This window comes from Anopheles funestus, chromosome 2RL, assembly GCF_943734845.2.
Source record: "Anopheles funestus chromosome 2RL, idAnoFuneDA-416_04, whole genome shotgun sequence".
NCBI lineage: Eukaryota > Metazoa > Arthropoda > Insecta > Diptera > Culicidae > Anopheles > Anopheles funestus.
The window spans coordinates 41,367,768-41,391,316 of record NC_064598.1 but is presented as its reverse complement, the minus strand read 5'-3'; the positions used below and the strand labels follow the sequence as shown (position 1 = coordinate 41,391,316).

At 42.8% G+C, this 23,549-nt stretch overlaps 2 protein-coding genes across 4 annotated transcripts in view; one reads left to right on the top strand and one right to left on the bottom strand.

Annotated features, from left to right (window-relative positions):
* The window catches only part of LOC125761714 (probable proline--tRNA ligase, mitochondrial), a 289,722-nt gene that overhangs the window by 248,690 nt on the left and 17,483 nt on the right, over positions 1-23,549 (bottom strand). The window lies entirely within an intron of this gene.
* LOC125761739 (ras-related and estrogen-regulated growth inhibitor-like) overlaps positions 1-23,549 on the top strand; it is a 46,868-nt gene that overhangs the window by 15,674 nt on the left and 7,645 nt on the right. Inside the window, exon 1 of one of the 3 annotated variants that reach the window (XM_049423187.1) lies at positions 7,806-8,246. The exons of 1 other annotated variant lie outside the window; for it this stretch is intronic. The gene's annotated coding sequence lies outside the window, so the exon portion shown is untranslated. Of the gene's footprint in view, positions 1-7,805; positions 8,513-23,549 lie in introns of those variants that run through there. One more of the 3 variants, XM_049423186.1, reaches the window with a different exon arrangement.

The following is a 23,549-nucleotide window of genomic DNA, read 5'->3' as shown; positions in this document are numbered from 1 at the left end:
CCGTCCAGGTTACAATCAGGGTGAAAAGCGGGGTGGTGAATGCATATAGCCAGGGTTGCAGGGTTCCCATGCAAAAAGTGCAAGCGGGACTATCCGCTAAACGGTCGATAGACAGCGCGATGTAGATTTGTCTGCTCGTCTGTTGACATATTAGCGCTAAGAAGCGTATCCTATTACATCGCCCCCCGAGAGCACTCGGCAACGTTGTTTTACACCCCTTTCGGTGCCGTTTGGCTTTTGCACTCGCCTGCACGAAATGGTTCGTCATTTCCGCGATGCTTGCCGTTTTACTGCCACTGAACCCGTTTCTGTGTGGAGCAGTCGCCGATTCCACAACGCCGAACTTAGGCATCGTACAAGAAGAGGACTGGTTCGGAATACACTTGCAGCTGTGTGTGTGTGCGTGTGTAACCGGACCAGTAATTAAACACAAAATTATGACAAGCGCAAATATAAGCGCAAACGATCTGTTATGGTTGAGATGATGCTGTAAGTGAGAGAAACGAAATGAAATTACATCCTTTATATTGAACCTGTTCTGGTGGTCGATCGTTCAAATCTTCAAAGTTGGTGTAAAACATTTGTTTTTTGTTTAATTATATGAAATGGAGAACCTTACAAAACTTGATTTATGACATTTGAACTTACTCGAGCATTATATAAATTAACTTAAGAAACTTTAAAAGCTCTTAAAGTAGAGTAAGCTTTTATACACGGTTGTCTAGTTCAAGATCAAAAGTGTCTGGATTGTTTTCAAAATAAATTAAAATATATACAGATAGATATGGAATATTTTGCGAGGTTTTATTAGGTTCTTATAGAAAATTGTGGAGGTGTCAGTAGAGAAAGTTTCGCAAAGAATTACAATAATTTTAAATAAGATCTAGCAAGAATAAAGATTCTACATCTCAAAATTGTTTAAGTTCAACTTGAAAATAATAAACAAATGGATTTAAAAAGGAAACTTTCATTAAAAAAACACAAGAAACACATTTGGTTATTTTCTTTTCGTAAATCCCGAAATGATCAATTAATCACTGTCTAATTTTTAGATATTCTCACCACAATTTTTCTCTTTACATGCGTTAAAAAAAACAACAAATACGAAAACTTCTCAGTGTACAATGCAGCTGGACGCGTAATGTGATAATAATTACCATCCGGTTCATTTGTCAACTTGCGATGGCAAAGGAACTGTCAACTTGGCTTCGAACGCTTCGGGCAGATGAGCACTTATGGACCTGGGCAGACACTTTTACGTTGTCTGCAGCTTCCTGTTTCGTATTAGTCAAATTTTGGGTAACGTAAATCATTGCAAAAACCCCATTGAGAGGTGGAGTCACAACGGAACGTTTCATAATTACTGCTGTGAAGGAAGTACTGGTCACTCTGGTTGATTTTGGTAGCTCATCAACGTTGCGAGTGACCTCGCTAGGCATCATCATCCGTGATCATAAGAAACCGTCAACACACCCACCCGTTGTGAACACCCTTTTCATCTTTCATTCACTCTCCACTCATCACGCGATTGTGCCTATCGCATGGGACTACCTTTTAATCAAATTAAATTATCGACTTTCATGAGGGCAATTAATAATTGCACAGGGCTGCACTTTACTATACCAGCAAACGGGCAGCATCGCCGCCTGGAGTTGTAGGACTCGCAATTTGCTAAGAAACTAACCACACGATGCATTCAGCTGCCCTTCGAAGGTTCCGTTCCGCGACGGTCGACATGTAAAAATGTTCGGAGACGTTGTCGCCCAAGAGCTGATGACTGGGAACGGCAATCAGGTCGGGTCTTTAAATCAATTCTCCCCTGCAATCAAGCCGATATACACCCACCCAGCCGATGACAGTGAAACTGGGCAATGAAGAAAGCTGTGAAGCATGTTGGCCCTTACACAGCCCAACCTAGTACCGGCGACAACGATGTGTTTAGTAGGGAGCCAGACAGACTATCACATCGCCCATTGAAAGTGGACGTTCAACGGTACTACAAAACGGTCTAACAGGCACTGCGGCAAACATGTGTAAACAGTTTGTTAGTTTTATTAATCACCTAACTGCTGCTCATGGTGATAGGGTTGGTTTGAGAAAAACAAAGGAACTGGAAGCCATTTTGCAGTGTTTGAGGGCGGTTACAAATAATTTAATCGCGAGTGCACGTGGACCTCCCGCGTTCTTGGGTTGTGAAATATTGACGTCAAATTCTTGGTGATGCGAGGAACAGATTTTTTGTTTTGTCCTACTGTCGCTAATACCCCAGGGTGTTCCATTGCAGCTTTGATTGGGTCACCAGTCGATCATTCACCACAGGTGGCAACGTTTCTTGATTTTGTCTGACTCAGCTAGTCGCGTGATCGAAGCTAGACTGATAAGTTCTACAAAGTTTAGGTCAATGTTTATCATATTTTTTAACTTTGTATACTTCATTAGTGTTTTATGTTACTTATCCTTTTTCAATTACTTTAAAATGATTATTCCCTTTTTGAAGACTGTTTGTGCTGTGTTATTTATACAGTGAATTAAGCTAGTTTGACACAACTTTTATTGCACACTGAATTGATTGTATGACAAATTGCTCGCATTTAGTCAATCAATTAACGCGTATATAATCGTATTAATTCATTCGCAATCAATTACATCGAACTGGACATTCCGATCTACTTAGGTTGGTTACGAATCGCTTCGATACCTTCACCAAAGCCATACATCAACTGCAACAAGTAGGAAATTTCATAGTCTCGCCTGTTAGTAAAATAAAGCACTCCAGATAAGTGATTGCAGCTGGCAGAAGTAATTTTTCTAGTGATAGTTTTCCATGCTCGCGTCATTTGCTCCTTCATACCAAGCCCCGAAAGGCCGTACCACGAATGAGCAAAATCCAAGACAGCAGATAATTGAATTGCATTTGTATGATTCGCTTGGACGAACGGTCGAAAGCAGTTTAGTAATGGAATGTGTAGATTAAATAAGCGTCTATTTTGCTTTTATTTTCATTTGTCTATTCCAGCTGACATTTGACATTACGCTAAGAAACAAATACCAATGGCAAAATGGGTTCACTGGACAAGGAATGAAACTTAAATTAGAATCAATCCTAGTGATTAAAGCTCTGAATGGAATGTGAGAGATTGCGCTATTCAAAGGTTTCGAACTCAAAGTAAATTATGATCCAAGATTTAAGACCTTGATCATTTCGGACCTTGTCAAGATCGATTTCGTATGCCGTACTTTGCAAGTAGTCCCTTAAATAAAGAAATGGATTAGGAATATTATGTAATTTATTTCCAGGTTAAGATTTTTTTAATTCTTTAATAAATTTACTGTCACGCGATGTAACTATATATTTTTTACATTTCTCAAGGATTTTTGTACCATTTTGTCAATGTTTTTGAATTTTTTACGCAAGACCAATTTTATCTTGTCGTTATTTTAGTATTTTTTATACTATTTTAAAATAAGATATTCAAAGAACAAAAATAGTTTAATAAAGATTATTACCATTTGTTTTAATAATTTACAATGAACAAAAAAACAACAACGCATAACACATTGTTGCACTTCTCGGAAACATCTAATTGACGTTCCAAAAACGGATCCGTCCATACCGGATCAATACATACTGCGCACCGAACGAACCACGAAAGCGCGTGACTACACGCGCATGGAATGCACCCGGTGCAATGGCGCGATGGCATTACACACCGCACAGCACGCGGAATTGCATTCGGGGCGCCCATGACGCTAATGGCGCCAGCCGGGGGAAGGCTAAAAATTGTAATCATATCAATGATTAATCTTACTTTTCGCACCGTTAATGTGCGCACACACCGGGACCAGCTTTCCCGACCCGCGGGCTTCAATTTCCGCGTGGAATTCCGGGACAAAAAAACCTGCGCAATCACTTTCGCGCCACCACCGAACACCGGTACGGACGTGATGCGTGTTGGAGGAGTATGAGAAGCAAGGTAGAAATGTTGGCACCAGCACCATTCGTACTGCCAGCGGGTTGCCCTAGCGGTTCGCAGATTGCGCTGGCAATATTTATCGCTACAATTTGATACACGAATGCGTTCGTCCCGGGCGCATCTTCGCCAGGCGGGCGGGCGCATAAAAATAACCATTTAAAAAAAACCATCACCCGACACGCCGAGGGTTCGAAAATAAACCGACATAATTTTGAAATATTTGCAAAATTGATTGCAAGAATTTTGGATTCGATACGGATACGGCAGATACCTTGGATTCCGTTATGGGTGCGCTGGCGGTGCGTTCGCGTACGAGACCTCCGGGATGACACGTTGATGCCTCAATTCACACACCCAGGAATCCCACCCGGGGGTGCCTAGTTGGTGACTTTTATTGCCGGTTTATTTACGGTTCTTTACTGGATCGAACCCGATGGGTGGTGCACGTGTGTCCGGGCTAGGACCCCACAGGTGTGGTGTGCGGCTACCGCGTAAATCGTTCACGAATAAAAGCTCACGAAACATCCCGCGGGTCGGTGGCCCGCGATATTGGAGCCTGTGGCTGGATGGTTGGATTATTTATTTTTTTTCTGTTGTGCTTTGTTCACTCACTTCCATAAATCCTTTATTTTTGCAAGATTAACCTTTTTTGCGTACCCTCATTTCTTTGGAGCTCCGATAGGTATTAGCGTTTTCACTAACGGGAGTTTCGTATTATGCTACATACGCTTTTTTTTTTATTTCAATATATCATTTGAAACGGTTGTTGTTAATATTGTTTCTTCCTGGTTTATTTTTTGTTTGTTTTGTTTGCTTTTGTCCTGCCCAAATGCCGCTCTAATCGTGTGAACTACTTTCACCGAAGGTTTGCCGGTAGGATACCTGTAGTGAACGTTAATAATATCCCGCGTGCCGCATGCAGGGGATTAGGATTGGGTTTTAGTTGCTTTTATTTTTCTCCATTTCTTGTGCGATACAAATGGCGATAGGACCGGTTCGTTCGCGCGTCCTCTGCGGGCTGTGCCAAGTGTGAACGATAATTTTGTTATTTATTGGAAGGTAAAACACTCAAAAATTATTCACCATCCGAACCAAAGCTACCATCGAAATCGGTCAAAATCATTGGAAGGTGTTGGAAAAAGCCGATCCATTGATATACATAAATGTTATCTGTTGCCGACTGCTCAAGCACGACCAGATCGTGCCGGAATAATGCGTTGCGTTGGATATTTGCATTTAAATGGGATTGCCATGCCGATGACAACCTCATAAGAGTGTTTGTAAACATATGTTTTACCGGGTTGATTGCATCGTGGTATTGTAGTTGATCTCCATAATTCTCTGAAACGGTTATTGGATTAAAAAAAAGAAGCAGGAAGCTACAGGATTAGTGGAATAAAAAAATGAAGTTATTTATTGTTGTGTCGACCAAAGTCATGCAGGTGGAAAATGATGTTTTTTCCTCCAATATAAACAAGTTTAAAAACACTACTCTCAAACAACTCTACCTTCCATCACGGGAACTATATAATGAATGCACATATGCTAGGTTATTTTTCCTTTCCATTTTGCAGTTGATCCAATTGCCATGCTTTAATGCAACAGCCCACAACCATAATTCACTCAGCATTGTTTTATCGCGTCCACAATGTACCGGCACACATGGGATAATATGTGTTTACCCAACGTAGTCGGTGTGCCGTTTGGGGGGTTTTGGTGGCGAGTAACGAAACAATTCACCCGGACTCCAAATTACTACCCATTGCCGGCCATTAAACGGTCGTAACGAACAAAACTGTCTCATTAGTGCATATCAACACCGCCGGTGTCTTATTCAAGCAGTCATCGTCAAACCATCCGGTGTGCGTGCCCGTCGGTCGATGTCCAAGGTAGGGACGAATTTGGCCGGATAATTTCGCTACAGACCTCAAATTACAGAAACATAACCAACATGTTGCTTTAACGCGCACCGGATCCCACCCAAGGGGTAGTTGAAGAGATTGTCCACTTCACCTGATGGGTGAGCACTCGGTTTGAGACCTTTTTGCGGGATGATGTTGAGTAGCTCGTGTGTGCTGTTGGGTGCCCTTTCATTCCGTGCGTTTTCTTTCGATGAATCCCATACGCGCCATTCGCGTCTATGATGATGATTATCCAACCGTGCCAGTACTTCGTACGTACGCTCGAACGATGGTGCCATCGGGACGGTAATTAGCCGAGCGATCCTCAAGAATCGCCACCGGTGGTCGACTTGATGTCGTCGCCGATAGCCTGGCCGGCCGGGGGGAGGTGATCACGCGGGTGATGAATAGTGCATCATTTTCGATTTTCACTGATGCCTAAACTGAAAGGGTACGGCATGCTCATATGACGCCACGATCACCACGTTCACTTGCACGGAGGCTGCGTCATCACGTTTTGATGGAGGAACCTACGGAGGTAGGTTTGGTAGGGTATGCGTGCACCAAAGGAAAGCTTTCATAACATCTCAGTGGAGACAAGCGAGGTGTTAGGGGTTGTTTTTCGGATCGACGCGTAAAGAGATCGAGATGGAGAGAAAGCATTGCAATTGGCAGCTGAGAAGACTGAGCTAAGTTTGTTTGGATTGTCTCGTGAGCATACAGGGGTTTTAGAAGTAAAATTTAAAAAAATCGGAACCAATTCTAGATTCTTTTCAAGTTGAAGTGGAATATGTAAGAATAGTTTGCGTCATGTTATCGATGTTTTTCAGGTAAAATTGACTGTATGTAAAATAATATTCCGACGATCTCGAGTTGGTAGAGGAGTTCTCCTACCTTCAACAACAACACGAGCAGCGAAATGCGAAAGTGCATTGTTCAGGGAAATTGAGCTAACTACGGGCTTCACAAACTCCTGCAATCCTGAAGATCAATCCTGAGTCTTGGGCTATGCTACCGGATGGGCTCGCCTTTTTAGACCGGCGATTGCTAAGGGCTATCATTGGCGGTATGAGCTAGATGAGCTGCTTGGCAGTGCAGATATCCCGACGGTTGTCAAAGCCGGAAGGATACTATGATTGGGGCACGTGATGAGGGTGCCCGACTTATGCTCCACTAGAAAGGTGCTCGTCAGAGGCACGAGACATAGAGGAGCACAGCGAGTTCGTTGGATCAGGTGGAGTCGAAGAACGGATGCAGCCGTAGATGGAGGACTGCAACCCTGGACCGAGTTTCCTGGAAACGGTTTGGCGACCTGGCCATGTCTTCGCGACGTGCTACACCATGAGCAGGCCAAGAAAGAAGAAGAAAGTATTCAAAAATCGCATATTCCTAAAGTTTTCTTAATTGAAAGATGTGTCAAATGTGTAATAATTCAATTTCTATCTTCCTCAATAATTCCAGTTCAACTTGACAAGAATCAAAAGATGGATTCAACTTTAGAGCTTATATTCGAAAACCCTGCAATCTCTTTTACTGCGATCGCGATGCAAACCGTTACTCTCAACGAGAGATGTAAAAGCAAAAGAGAGAAAGAGTAAAACCGACGCATACTCAACATAACTCAAAGATCCCCCAATCCCCCTAGCGCTATGGTTGGAGTAATTTCCACCCCAACACGTACTGTGGCAAATAATACGCACAAGACAAGCCCTGACTCTTAAACAATTTAAAAAATTATGGTACATTATTAAAAGTTAATGTAAAAATCTTAATTTTTCATCTAATTAAATTATTCTTCATAACATTATTGCTTCCCTGCAGCATGGAACGGAGTGAACAGCTGGCTAGCGAGAAAGAGATAAAATAACAACAGAGCAAATTCCTTACGAATCCGCTCATTCCGATCATTTCACCATTGCCGCTCGCGCGAGCATTGCTCACTCTCGAACGAAGATCGCGATCCTCGATCGCGCAAAACACAACGCACGCGTTCAGTTTTGCGCAGTTCGCGAACCAGGGTGGTTGGGTTTTTCTGCTTCTGCCCTCGATCGTAAGATCAATTTGCCGCTCCGCATAATCGATCGCGACAGGACCGGGTGTTGGAGGTTCCCGACGTGTTTCGTTGCAGCATCCAGAATCCAACGGCAACAGCGTGAGCAAGGTTTAGCGTTGGTTTGAAAGGGCGCGAAAAGAGCGATCCAAAAGGGTGACCCAACGAAAGCGCACCGGTGCGTGTGGAGTGGATTGCCGCTGCTATTACTTAGTTTTGTCAACCGTATATGCAAATTGTGCGTGAGTGAAGTGAGAGTGAATTCCACAGTTGGACGGAAAGTGCAAAGGGTTAGCATTAATCCGGTAGCCTCCCACTAAGGTACGGAGCGGGTGGTGCTAGTTCCCTACCAAGTGTGTGTATGTGTGGGAGAGAGTGTTTTTTGTTTGCTACAAGTTACCTCCAAAGTAACAGTTCAGGTAACGTGCGTGAAAAAAGGATTATAGTTTAACACACCAAGTGACGCCAGAGAAAGTGTAGACAAGAATTTCTTGTTTTTTTAACGACGGATAGTAATGCGTTCCCTTCTGGCTATACGGATACTACTAAACCGATAGCCAAAACATCGGAGAAAGGAAGTTTGAGAGGTGAGCTGTTTAATAAGCAAAAATGTTTTTTTTTGTTTCATTCCTTCCCTTCTTCGTGCTAAAATGCGTACAAATTGAGTCGTAATGTTTGGGGTAGGTGTTTTGGTAAATCATATCAAACTTCCTCCATATGCAGTGCTGTTTATGCCTCCATGCCTTCTTTTATTTCTACATTTATCTCCCGTTTTTTGTGGAGTGTTTTCTAGTAAAACATGTCTGCTACTGTTTTACTTTTTAGCTCGAGTCTCGCCGAATGTCACTTCCTCGGTGTGTTCCAGTCGGTAGTGTACGCTGTGGTGTTGAAGTGTTGAAAAAAGTTTTTGAGGAAAAAAAAGAACTTTCCTTCCAGTCGGTGTGGTACAGTAACGTGACAGAGTTTCGCTTGTTTATTGTTATCCGGTAGGTCATAAGATAACTTTACTGCTACCATCGTACCGTCTGTTTGTAACCCCTGCCTTGAAGGTTAGCAAGTGACCATCAAACGTGTGTACAGGTGGATTGTTTGGATGCCAAACTTGCTTTGTAACAGAGCATACATATTTCATGAACTCATCGTCAGTATGGGTATGGGGTTAAATAAAAAAAAATCACACACATCATAGTTGAAAGAAATTGTGAGCGTAAAGTGATTTAAACAAATTTCCAATTTCCAACAATTTTCCGTTAGCTCATTCTACAGAATAATGAGCCAACCACTTGCCATGTCCGTAATTTTAGCTCGACCCGTTCTTCCGTGGACGCTGCGGTTGTAACATGAACTTCACCCACAACCATCGTTTCTTCCATAGAACAATACTCATTAATTCTTGGCCCTCCCTCGCCACGTTTCGAAAGCAGGGAAGGCTTAACGATCGTAAAAACAAAATTAAACGACAGCATTGTGCCCGTAAGGGATCGTCTTTTACACACGCTACGGTGAAGCTTTAACGCTATCCGGTCTTACCTAGACTAGCTTGGCCGGTACAGCCATGGAACGCCAGCAAAAAGCCCAGCTTCACACAACGCAAAAACGGATGAGATCGAGACAAAAGCTGGCGCCAATGGGGGTCGAACTATGTTGTCGCCACCGACACCACCGCATCTTGCTGGCTGGTCATTCGGTCAGCAGGAAAACATGAGGAAGTATCCAATCGAAATTCCACACCGAAGCGTGTGCGTGTGCCGGGTGTTTGGTGTACGGCCCTGGGAAGGATAGGAGAGTGCTCATTTAATCGCCCGATCGCACCAGCGTCGTATGTCATGTGCGGCAATAAGCTGCAAACGAAGCGAAAGAAGTGCAGCTTAAGACGATTTCCTCATGGGGTGATGATGATCTTGGCTAGCGTCTGGCCAAGAAAAAACGAAGAAGGGATCGGTTTGCATCTGGTTTTCCGGTCCTTATCTATACGCTCAGTTTTGCTAATCGGTACGATTTGTCTGCATGCGACAGGACAAGATAGTTTTTCCCCCCGAAGAGGGGAATCTTTAGGCTTCCGACACTGAGGAAAAAGTTTGAGCTTAAAAAACTTAATCGAGCTTGGATGAAAGAATGCGTACGGTTAAGATGCGGGTAGCTCGATTATAATCCCGTTTTGCTTAAACACGTCCTTTAAAGCATATTTAGCAATGAGCCGATACGCGTGTATGCTGATCCTTGTTGCTGATCCGACCGCGTGATCCATTACAGGCGGAAAAGATGAAGGAATAATCGCATCACATTCTATCCACCATGCCTAAAAGGTAAGACTTTCACCGCACAAGGGCATCAAAAGGTACGGTAGATACGCGATTACAGCGTGTATCCGATTTCTTCCCGATGATTTCCTGCTGGGTGGATAATTGAGAATTTTAGCTTGTGCAAAAAGAAAAAAAATTTCCCCCCCCCCCCCCCCTCTCCTGTCCGCTACTGGCAGAATTGATGTGGTCTCGATCCAATTACCAAATGACCCTTTTGCCGGTGGCGGCAATACCGCAGCATTGGTAGAAGCGGACTGGGCAAGATAAAAATACAATCACGCAGCCAAATCCAAAGGGATGCGCTGTGAAATTGAGATGTATCCCGCCGGGATCACACGCAAATGATGAGGAAAAACGAAAAAAAAATGGAAAAGAAAAAACCACAGATGCCGCAGGCCCAAGACACGTACTTCCAGAAGTGACGCTTCTTGCTCGAATGCCCCGACTAGTCCCCCGGGCTGCTGCTTCTGAAAGCGCTCGCTGTTGTGCACGGTGGTCGTCGTCATCGTTGAGATGACTCGCAAACGTGGGCTGTGGCCGCGTGTGAAGCGTGTTTACAACCGATGCGCTTCCAGCTTGACATTACAAATTCTCTCCCTTCGTTCACGTCCGCGGACCGAGTGCGGAAATCTGACCGACCGGCGACCATAGCGAGTGGGTTTCGCTGGATGATTATTTATACTCCGACGAAAACCATTGCTCGCGATGAATGGTCTCGTGATCGTGAGCCGGTGCAAGTTCTGCTACACCGGGGGAATTCGTGGGCGAATGCTCTGTTACTGTTTCGATCGTCGTTTCATTCGTTGCGGGTTGGAATCGAACCCGAGCGAAGCGTGTGGGCCGATCGGTTTGATCGAAATTCCACCGTTTCTGCAGCGTCTTTGTGTGTCGTTTGTTCTGGTGTTGTGACAAGCGAGCCTTTGTCGGTCAAAAGCTAGAGCTTGTTTTAATAGCGGACATCGCACTTGTAACACGGTGGTAACTTCCTGATCCGAACGGTTTGGTCGGCGTCGCGACAGATGGCCATAACGGCAATTTTGAGTACAATGACATAGGAAATGAATATGAAATCTTGGGATGTGGTTCGTCTCTGCTTCTGTTTAATGGCTGAGCTTTAGTAGCGCAAAGCGCTTACGTCAGATAACCTTACGGTATGGTATTTGTGGCGCAGTCAATTCCATCAATACAAATATCATTTAATGTTTTTTTCATTCCAAAAGTGGCTAAAAACCGAAAATGATTTACCAAGATTATTATCAAGAACTGCTCTTATGTATGTACTGAGATCGTCAACTGGACATCATCAACTCGTCGCACAGGAAACGACCCGAACCTAAATTGAGCTTTAGAATGTAGGATTTACACGATGTAATGTAATTGTAAAAAGATTTGGTGATACGTATAATCCCTTGTTGCATCCTAAGTGATCGGCAGTCGAAGGATTAGAGAACGACGACCGGCGCATCCAAACGCTCGTATCGTATGCGTAGTACTGCTTACTATTATCTACATAGTAACGCTATCTAGACTGATTTACACTACCACAGGGTGACACTAGAAAGTGGGGAATTTAGAAACGACGCCAGGAGTGTAGCGATTGCTCTTCAGATGGCGCTAATCGCTACTAGTACATTCAAATTCATAGTACATTCAATTCAATTCATGGGAATTTTGCTATTCTGATTCCTAGAACTCTCTTTAGACTCTCTTTACATTAGAGAAATTTTAATCCTAGAAGAATCGAACTGTACAATTTTGCGATTTAGTGTCATTTGTTTGTCGGTATTTGGATAAATGGTTCTATTTTTATTTCATATTTTTATTCATAATATCAAATGATTTTACTATACCTAGCGTATCCATAATATATTAGGAATTAATTAGGAGCTTACCTTTGTTAGGTATTACTATCAAAAGCATTTTAAGTTAAGCTACAAAGTTAAGCTTTTATTGACAGAAAATTTATATTTTAATAAAAAACAAAACAATACAATTAAATAATTGTATTTTTTAAATAATTGATTGACTGGAAAAAACTTATGGATTATGGGGTTTTAAAAATAACAAAACTTGCGAAATTCTATAACAAGTTATTTAATTGTACCTTTACAATATTAAGAGTTCCTGTTGTGATCTTCCTAATATGCGAATTTAAGATTCTCACTGCTATGACATCATCCAACATTGCACCAAAACTGCAAAGTCCAATATACTCCACTAGCACAGAGGGCTAGAGGGCTAGAGTCCCTAGAGGGCTCGCTCGATGCCTTGAGTGTATTAGGTTTCGCATGGAAAAGGAAAACAAAGCAGAAAACCACACATAAACACCTGCCTCTTTTTTCCACCCTGAGCACATTGATGATGAGTCAGCCGATAGAGCATCACCCAAAACGTGTGGCCTGCAATAAGTCAGCAATTTTAAATTACGTATCCACCACGTATGGGCTGATCGCGTACGAAGCAAACAAGCGTCAAGCCCTGATTTATGGTGTGTCAAATTGCTGCGAACTTTGCAAAAGCAATCAACCGTAGTGCAACCGTAGTGCACCACCGGTCGTATAAATTAGAAGAAATAGAAGGAAAGGAAGAAGCGATGGTAAAATGGCGTCGCAATATTCCACGAGTCCCGGTGTAAGCTGAAGATGTGTCTGGAGTGGCGTTACACCCGTGCACTATAGCGTTTTGTGCTAGCGGTGATGCATTAGTCGGGTGCAATAAAAATTAAATAAACACATAAACAAGCGAAGCGAGCTAATCCTGCCCCGATCAAAAACCCTGGCGAACCCTGGCTTCACTGCAGCCCGGGATTGCAAGGATTGACGCCCGCCAGCTCTCGCAAGCACCCGGAAAGGAGAGCAGAGGATGCCGTAACCGGTTCGGAGGGCGAACGTACAAGCGCCCGTGAGCACACTTGCGCCGGGCCAGCGCGCAAAGTTCACCAACTTTTCCTTTCATTCGGTGAAAGTTTTCCCGCGTGTGTGCGAGCGCGCGGTACGAGTGGCAGCTGTCTGCTTACATCATGTGACCGACTCCGGGCCCGGCACCGAAGCGATGCATGTCTCAATCTCCGGGACTCCGGAGGCCATTGGACCAGCGAATCCAATCCGTTTGCTTCTCCCGTGACCTCCCGGACGGGCCGCCTCGTTGCGACAATCATAATCCGCACCTCGCAGACGCAGAGAGTCGATCGCGAGACACTTTGGGTGCGAGCGCGCACCGCGCGTATCGAGGTTTCGGGCGATCCCTTAATCCTTCGCTAAGCTGTTCCACTCGCTAGCTGTCACCGGTCCGTTCATGATCAGATCGTTGTTTGAACTGTGGCACAGCATTGGTCGTCCGCTTCGTCATCCTGCTCGGTGCGCAATTTCTACTAAACCATCATCCTCTATTCCCTTAGGCTTTCCTCAAACGCGCCCGATCGCTAAAGCAAAAAAAGGGACTCACAACGAAATAAAAACTTCATCACGCAAGGGCCCGACTGGTTCAATCTATTTGGCCACCCTAAAGGCATAACCCTGGAACAGCAAAGAACGTTCACGGCAAACCCCCAACACGATTTGCCAATCTCAGCCGGTTGCCATTTGTCGGCAGGATTAGCCGATGGTTTATGATGGGTTCGTTCCATTCCATATTGCCGTTTGCACGACATTCTCTTGGCAATGCTGGACCGGAATTCCACCGATCCTTGGGTTTTGTACGTGTGAGACGATGAACTTTAGCTCGTGTGTGTTTGCGTTGGCAAACAGTAAAGCAGATGAATTGAAATCACTTTCGCACCCGGACTAATGCCAGTTAGGGAAAACAGCCTGAAATTAATGGTTTCGAAGCGAATGCTAATGTTTGGTCAAGTCAGTGTCTAAACCCATCGAACAATTAATATCATTTATCATAAAGAACAGAAGGCTTTTCAACTCCTTCTTTGTGACATTTTTTCCCTTTTTATTTATTTATGTATTTATTCAATAAATTAATTTGGTTATTTTTTTATGCACATCAGGCAAAAAAAAACAATACTTCCGTCCGATTGTCTGAAAGGTACGCACGTGGCAAACGGTTACTTTACCAACTCCACGGCACCTGTCTCCCTAACTCCCTGTGTCGAAAAGAGGCGGAACTCGCTGAGTGGAACGATAAATCCTACTCCCGAAAGCCATTGACCACCATAAAAAAATGATTGTGTAAGGGTTTTTTTCCTGTTTATTATTTCTTCTCCTCACCAATTATTTAACACAATCTGTGAAAAACGGTTTAATTATAGTTCTTCGGCTTTGATTCGGGGCGGTCGAACGCGCGATAACGCTCCGTAACGCCGCAAGAAGCGAAAACGGCTTCTCCATCATAACGCAAAATGGTTTCACGCCGGCACTCGATGCGATAGGAAATCGGCCCGATAGCGTACCACAAACCATTCGGGCGACACAGACTCCCTATAAATGGTACGATCCACACCCGCAGTTGGCCGCGTGTTGCCAACGTTTGACGTATTAGTTCGCCGTGTTGCTCCACTATCTTTCACCGGCATTGCGGGAGGTGCCTTCACTAAGCTGGGCAATTAATCGGATTTGTCAAACGACCGAAATGACACGGGTGCAGAAAACGGGGCAACACACGGACCTCCATCAACGATGCGTTTTGTTGGTTTGGACAAGAGGAGGGAAACGGCGTTGAGGGGCTACGGAGCAAGAAAGAGAGAAGGGTGCAGAAAAGCTAAAACATTCGAGTGCAACATTTAGAGTCGCAGCAGAGGAGTCGTATAAGTGCCTTGCCTTGTTTCTGCCACCCTGAAACCCTTTTTTTTTTTGGTTTGGCGGCACCCGAGAACGATGTATGTTGTTGCATCAGGCAGCATTGCACCGTGGCGGCGGCTTAAATCGGCAAAGTGCGCCCAAACAGGAAAGCAAACAATGTTTCCAGGTGCCCGTGGTATCGGTGGTGGCGGTTGGCCGCTTTTGCCAAGTCAGGGAAAAAACAACTGAAGCAACAGTTCAAAGCGATGTAACCGAAAACTCGCCACGATGGATTGCGGACAGTGTGGTGATGTGTTGGGCTAGTGAAAGAGCTCGCCCGCGCCTTGGTCGTTCGTGAGAAAAGGGTTTCCTGTGGAGATCGCTTTTTTTTGGTGAAAAAGGGTTTTTGTATTGCTAGTAAGTTTTACGAAATAAGTCAGGAAAGGAGCTGTGAGTATGGTGATGGATTTGTTTACGTTCTAAGTGATTTTTTTTACTATGGAAGCTGATCAAAGTCGTTTTTTATCAAAAGAAAAATAATACTAAAATTTCTAAAAGCTGGTGTGAGTATAAAAAATATTTGGAAAAGAGTTGTCTGCGACTGTATCTTACTGTGTGTAACGTTCTAAGTGTTTGGTGATTTTTTATTGCTACTGGTTTTGACTAAACTACAACAAACATATAATAATAAATTAAACTTAACTCTATTACATACTTCATATCGCTTCAACTATCTGCCACTAAACTTATCTAAAGCCTAAATGTTCTGTTCAAATGACATCGAAATCTAGCGAAGAAAAAGATCGAGAACAGAACCAAGCTGGAAAGCTCTGATAATTCCATTCAGACAGCCTTTTTGGAGTAGCAGTTATTGCTTTTGTTATAAGGAGTGATTCAGTTCATATTTATGTGTTTATTATAAAAACATTAATATGAAAAAATAATTAGAGACCGGGAACGTTTGCATCCCTTCTGCTAATACTGCTAAAATATAAACAAATAAATAAACAATAAACAAAAAAAGCTTTTAAGTATATTCAAATTTTCATAGGGGCTGCTCGATGGTGTATATCAGGCATCCGGTCTCAAGGTGGTCTAGTTCCTGCGCCGCGAATCTAGTTTCAAAGTTTTAAGCCAATAGCTCCATTTTATCAAATGTTATTAAGATTAAAAGTGCAAAATTAATTCAACACTCAAAAATAAGAAAAATTGGGATTAAAATCCTAATTCACTGTTCAAGAATCCAGCAATGCGTCTAGTTCGAAACAGACCGGATAAAAGGAAGCTTTATCACATTCATTATTATATCAATGGATCTTGGAATGTGGCGCGCCAACCAGTTGTTGATTTTGAATTTGGTCCGCCAACTTGTTCTTGCTTTTGAATATTGGCCGAAGCTCTAACAGGTTGCTCATCGCCGGTGTATATAGAAGCGGCGTCAGTCTCTACACAACAAGAACGGCTATCAAATCCCATCAGGACCGTTCTCGCCTGTATACAGTACGGACTATCCGGCTACGGGTAAATCAAGTCAAGCAAAATAAGAAATTGCAGGTTGTAGCACAGACATGTCAAACATACGGCCTGCGAAGTTTTTGAATCCGGCCCGGGAAGGAAGAACGAGAACATCGATTATTATCTGGCTTGGGTGAGGATTAGCTTGCAAAATTGAGTAACAATTTATATATGTTGTGTGTGTGTACTATTTTACACTTAAGTAACACACTCTTGAATCCCTCTTGAAGTCCAAACAGACGTTAGATTTTATTTCCTTCCGACTTTTGCCTCCTCTTCCGAGGCAACCAGAAGATCGAAAATTGCTTTTCTTTGGGTATTTATGTTGTTTTCTGGGTATTTCAGGAGAAACAGTATTTTCATGAGTGTACATATTCAAAACCAGTATACCACTTTCAAAACAACTATAATAAGTTAACAAAAACACATACAATAATTTGTACTACAAGCCTTTTTTCGGAATTCGGATTTTTTCATAAATCGAGATTGCGATGTTTCATACAAATAATTGGAATCAAGCGTTCATAAATTCAATATGAAAAGATGTTTAAAACCAGTATTCTACCAAGTAGCTAGTATGATTTTGAAAAGTTCTCCTATTACATAGTGCAATTACTTATTCCTTATTTTTTAAAATGTTTGATGTTTTTAACTTTCTTTACTTTTTCCTAAGGAATGAGATATTTTACGATTTACTCTCCTAATGGGTGAATGCACTTTTATGCATGGAAACCATTCAGACAGAAACAACATTCTGTGAACAAACGTATGGAAAACGGGTTGCCATTCGACTGAATGCCGTTAGCCTATCTAGTCCTACATCATTCCCGTGACACTTCATACCCGATTGCCTGGCTAACACTAAATAAATAATCAATCTCTACTCTGTGATACGGAATGGGTTTTCCTCTTCTGCTTACCCAAGCCAACCTATCTTGATGGTTGATCCATCGGTCGTGACAGGCTGATCGTCAGCAATCCGTTTGCTGGAGATGGGAAAATGCCATTTAAAGACCTTTCTTTCGGGAATCACCACCCACCGGGTTCAGTACCTGCCAGTCGCATCAACGATGCAGATGCAATCAGGCTCGACCTTATCGCTTATCGTTCCGAACCCGATCTGCAAAATCTAGCTGTGCGGTGGATAATCGTACAGTTTACCACCTGGAATGAAGAAGCACATCAACCCATTTAATCCTAATTGACGAATGAGGGAAAAAGAAGGCTGCCTTTACAGTGCGCTTGCGTTACCACTTTTGCCAGAGCCCTACTGTACCGGGGTCCTTTGTTGTTGCAAGATGCAACGCTTCCGAGCCTATGTTTGGTCTATACTTTCTTGGGGTTAATTTATTATTATTGCACCGCAGAAGTGAATTTATATCTCACCAGTCTGGTTTGGCTCGAACAAAACAAAAAAGCAACACGAAAAGACGAAGTGACGGGACTTGATTGGCCCTGAGGAAACCCCAGCATCAACTCGCCCGGAACCGTGTGCCCGGTTCCAGCTGGCCGACAGCCAAATGGAAATGAAAAGCTCATTAAAGATTATCTTCCTGCCGGTTAGCTGCTGGCAGTGACCCGTTTTGGGTGGGTTAGCTGCATTTCCTCGTCCCAGCAATTTCAACGCCATTTGGCGATTCGATAGCAAACGCCAAAAAGGCCACCCAAAGTTTCGAAAGCGCTACTCTAATAACGATATTAATAAAATCTCGTAGCAGAAAAATAAGTGCTTTGTTTGCTTTTAGCCACGGTCAATATTGCTAAACACGGCAACGATATAAAACTCGGTACACTTTCGTTGCATTGTTATTGCATAAATTGCAAGCAGCAAAAGCTAAAATTAATGATTTCAAAACTGCAGCAACGGTGCACAAAAGGGGGAAGGGAAACGACGGAGAGATTGAGCGTTGAAACGAGAGAAAGAGTTTTCGGGAACCGTTGTGGTAGTGCGGAAATTTTGCTGAAAATCCTACCGGCTCCGGTCACGAATGTTGAGTGCGGGCAGTCGTCAGGTCGGGTGAGTCACCCATTCACCCAAATGCACCGAAATGCAGTCGATCTTTCGATGGCCAACTTACGATCGCGCGCCGGCCGCACGGACAAACGGACCGGCACAATGCAGGAAATCGAAATCGAATCGGGAGCGAATAATAAATTGCCCACCACCAGCATCATTGTACGGGCACACTATCTCGGCGCTACGCTTCCGCAAGGGTCCCGGAGAGACCAGCGATCGGAATGGCGATTCGGTTTAACGCTGCGATGGGGATAGATCCACCCGTAGCGATTTCCACTCCGGCACTCCGAAACACACAAACAAGGCTCTAATGCTTCCACGGCCACCCACTGCATGGCCGATGTTTTCAAGCATGGCCATTTGGCAGCCATAAAATCAACGCGCCCGGCTACGAGGTGCAGACATCATCCATCGAAATCGGCGTGGAACGGAGGCGGCAGTGCCAAGCTTAACGAATGTCCGAAGGGTCTGAAAACCCGGGCAGGAAAAAATGCTATGATTTATCGCAAAATATTACGCTCAATTTGCAAATTATGTACTCCTACAACTCAATCGCAGCACGCGGGCGCCGAGCGAAGCAGAAACGGAGGACTTGCGCACCAGGGAAAGCGACGAACGGTCGCACCGATCGAACAGTCGGGAGTTCGATTCGTTTCGGTTTCGGTAGATCAACCCGCCCCCCGGGGAGGGTGCTTTAACATTACTCCGGCCGATTATGTCTGCTTACCCTGCCCGTGGTTGCTTTTGATTTAGCATATTTATCGGTGCGATAAATGTATGGCGCTATTCCTTCCTCCTGTTCCACTCCCCAAAATTCCCTCCTTCCCATTCACTCTACTCGTTTTCTACTCTTTCTAATTTTTCATATGCATTCTCCCGGCATCGATGCACTTTGGTCGTCGGATTTGACTATTTATAGCACACACGGTGAGCGTAACAGTGGCGCCGGTGTACAACGAATTGCTAGCGCAAAAAAAAACACGCGGTGACAGTCGGTCGGCCTACGGTTCGGTACGGTATAGAATGTGCGTTTTTGGTCGCATTTGACCGCATTTGGGGCAGCGCGGTTAAGTGTGTGAGATGCATCGGTGGGCAACTGGGGTAGCATACAAGTACCTATATTCGTACCGAATTAATATGATGCACATAAATCCTGGCTAAAAGCACACCACCGATCATCGGCTACATGTGTATGGCTGGGCTGCTGGTATAGAAATATTTGTTTGTGTGACCACTTGCTGCTCAGAGAAAGTACCTGCAAAATATAGGCATCTACTTTAATAGAAAATAATTTTCATAAGAATTGCTGGATGGAAATAAGTTTTTCATAAATTAATAAACAAAATTTTTTAAATTCAGCAGGAATTGCTAAAATTAAACTAAAAAATATAAACGATTTTGACATAAGGTGAATTGGATATTTCAAATTATTGAATACAGCTAAATACTGTTGCCATTCGGTGGCGGAACTGCAACTTACCGTAATAAACGGTCCATTATTTAACATTCTCCTGGTCCGTCTGTTGGCTATTTACTAAGTTACAGGGGTTTCGAGCTAAAATGCTAAAATTTAAATAATTTCTTGAAATTTTTAAATTGAATTTGAATGATATGCAATCCTTTTTACTTGCTCGATATTGTTCACAACTTTATACTAATTCACATTTATTCAAATTATATTTTAAAAAATTTAAAAAATCCATGTTGAACATGTTGCACACTGTAGTGTGTAAAAACTATTTAAATTCGCCTGACAAAGTTGGGACCATTGCAGGTTTTTTTTATTCCAGTTGATTGAGAATATGTATTTTGGAACATTCGCAATATAAAATCAATAGTGTTTCATTGAAAAGTTCATACATTTACAACACTTTTAGTAAGTCAGTCGTGATTTTTTTTAAAGTGATCAATTTAGGTTTGCAAAAATGTAACCTAGTAAAAACGTTTCCCGATTTACCTTAATAATTTATTTTTGCTTCGTTAGAACGACCAGGCCGTATTAAGACTTATTTCACTACGTAGCAGAATAGTCAGTCCTTGCTACGGGGAGACGGTCCGGATGGGATTTGATACTCGGTTCTGTCGTGTGGACCGGCGCCGGTTATCGCACATATCACCGGACTACCCCATTTACCTTAGTAATATAAAAGTACAAAAAAAAATTCTTAAACATGAAAAAAAAACTAAATAAATACAATTTTAAAAATTTAACTTGAAAATCTCGTGTTGATTGACACATCCATCTTGCCTGAAAGCTTTGAAATTTGTTGATGTAAGAAAGCTTTGGTTACAATCAAATTTATCTAGCAAAAGGTCGGGAATGATTCCACTTCCCTGCGTCACATATTCCAGTTCTACTTGAAAAGATTCGCGAAATAGCGAATACTCTCCCAAAGGAATTCGACAAACCCTGTACACCGAAGTAAACAGTGCAAAGCGAACGCGTATCGCTAGCACTGCATTATGCGGAACCTTATGCAGTCAATCAATCCGGCTAGTATGATAGCCAAAGCGGACCAAAGCTTCTTTCCTAAGGAAGGAAACACCAATCTTCAACGTTGACGGCGGTTGAACTTTCAACGATGAACCCATAAACCATTCGAGATCAATAGAAAGTACGATCGGTCGGGAGTCTGAGGCGGAGTATGAGAGGCTGTAAGCCGAAGGGGAGGAAAATTATTGCTCCCTTCGCTGCCAGATCGTGATTGGAGAAATTTGAAATTTTAGCAATAGCACCGAGCAACCCCAAAAAAAGGCTCCTACCCACCAATTCACACCACCCTTTTCCTCTGCTGCGTGTGTGTGTGTGACCGGTATCGTTTGAGCGCATAAATTATGTTACCGTAAAAAGTTCGAACAGCGTGCAACACCGAAATTGGGTCCGCCTTTACGTGTGTGTTCGAGGATGATCGAAGATGATACGGCTATGTGACGGCGTAGGGTATGTGACTATAAAAAAAGAACATAAATAAACGTCAAATGGTTATTTATTTGCCGACCTGAAGTGCGCGGAATAAAAGTGCTCCACACTGTCGGCACATGCGACACATGGGCCCGTCATCAACTACAAGCAGGGTGCATGTAAGAAATGTTTTTTTTTCGATAGGGTTTTGTTTGAAGGTGCTATGGATGCGATATGACCAATCCGATGGAGGCAATGCGATATGATACCGTTTGTCGCCCAAAGCAGAACATAAAAACGATCACAAGCTTCAGTAACGTTGTATGAAATGGCTAATGATACATTGACTGTCACGTGCTAATTGTTTCTCGTTGTTAATTGTAGCATCATGTTGTAAGTTCTGCAAGTGCTATTTTTCACATCTGGCACCAAAGAGCTTATCAAAAAACTGTCCCTTCTAGCGCCTAGCATAAAAACTTCATTTTTAGAATGAAACGTATAATTTTGCCGAGTAGATCATTTTAAAAAGAGCTATTATCAGTGCTAATTTTAATACTATTAACTCTTTTTGTTATCCACTACAGGGGAATGTTTTACGAACTGCTTCATTTTTATACCCATAATCATAAATTTTATTCACAGCTGCAGACGTTGCATCCCGTGCGCCATTTAACAGCATATTTCAATTAATTTTTATTATTGCACTGAAATTTTACTGATTTACTGATTAACGTTTCGACCAAACTGTCATACCATCGAAAGACGCTTTATAGCCTGCGGATGGCACAAACACACCGTTTTCCGACGTATTTTTATGTTTATGGTCGTGTAAAATTTACTGATGCATTTTTCCGACATTCCGTTCCCGTCTCGGCGGGGCTTTTTTTTCGGCAAGCTTTCAAACTTTCTTTGTCTCCCTTTCCACGGCGATCCATATCGTCGAACTTGAATGGATACATCGGCACCATCCGATCAGGTTGACGCACCGCTGTACGCAAGCGAATGTCCAGGGTGTGGATGATGGAAGCGTAAGCATGATGGGTTTTATTTTCAATTTCCAGCCCGATTAATGAACAGTATTTCGGGTAATTCAATAATAAACTCATTTCGCCGGAGCCCCGGTTTTCCATTCCACCGGGTGGGGGGCTTTGGGATTACCTTTTCGCGGCTTGTTTATTATTTAGTGTACTTTTCGCGCCCGCATCGATCGAAACATGATCGAAATCGTGGTACATGATCGGCAGTTTGGGTTGGGACAGCGAGGACACGAAAGTGCAATTTCTTGCAATGTGCACAGCCGTTTATGTGTTGTGCCGACATCGGCACAAGTTCGCTAATGGGTATCGTTTGTAATCGAAAGTCTGTTCGATTGCACCATCAAGGACTGTGGAGAGGACCTTCGTTTATCGCACATTGAGTGATGATAGCAGAACAACAATCGAGTTTCAGCAAATTCGAAAATCCCGGAAACGCGAAGGCGTGGTGTGGCTTACGTTTTGTCCTTTTTTATCATTGTTGGAGAGGCGAGAAATTAAACCATACATATAATCGATTCGAACGCCACGCTTTGTACAATCTGGTTCATAAATAACAAAAAAAAGAAGTGAAAAAGTGAATAAAAACGCAACATCAAGATGTTCAATTTCACATTTTCCTTTATTTTGTCTCGAGCGGGTTATTGGGGTTCCCACATAATAACAATAATATTATGGTCGATTATTCACTGAGCGCTCGTTTTGTTTGCCAATTTGGTCTGTTATGTCATGCCGCCCTTTTTTCTTGTTGCTGTTTTTGCATTCAATACACGGTAGCTTTCGTAATGATGATAATAACAATTATGAATAATGGCAAACCATTGCCATTGACGGTATCGCAACATTAAATGACATGCGTTTGTAAAGGTAAGCTGGTAATGTAAGTCAGTATTGTGAATGTATGCAATAAAAGTAGGATAACTTTGTAACGACAATGTAAAGAGATACTATAATTAAGATAAAGTGATTAAAAAAAGGATTTTTAATATAAAAATATAACGCATTATTCCAACCCAGTTTGCCCGGGATAAGGCATGTAAAAAAAAAATAATGCCTGTAAATAAATTTAATTTAGAATTTGAGGCTGACAATACGCCTAAATGTCGTAATAATTAAATAGATTTAA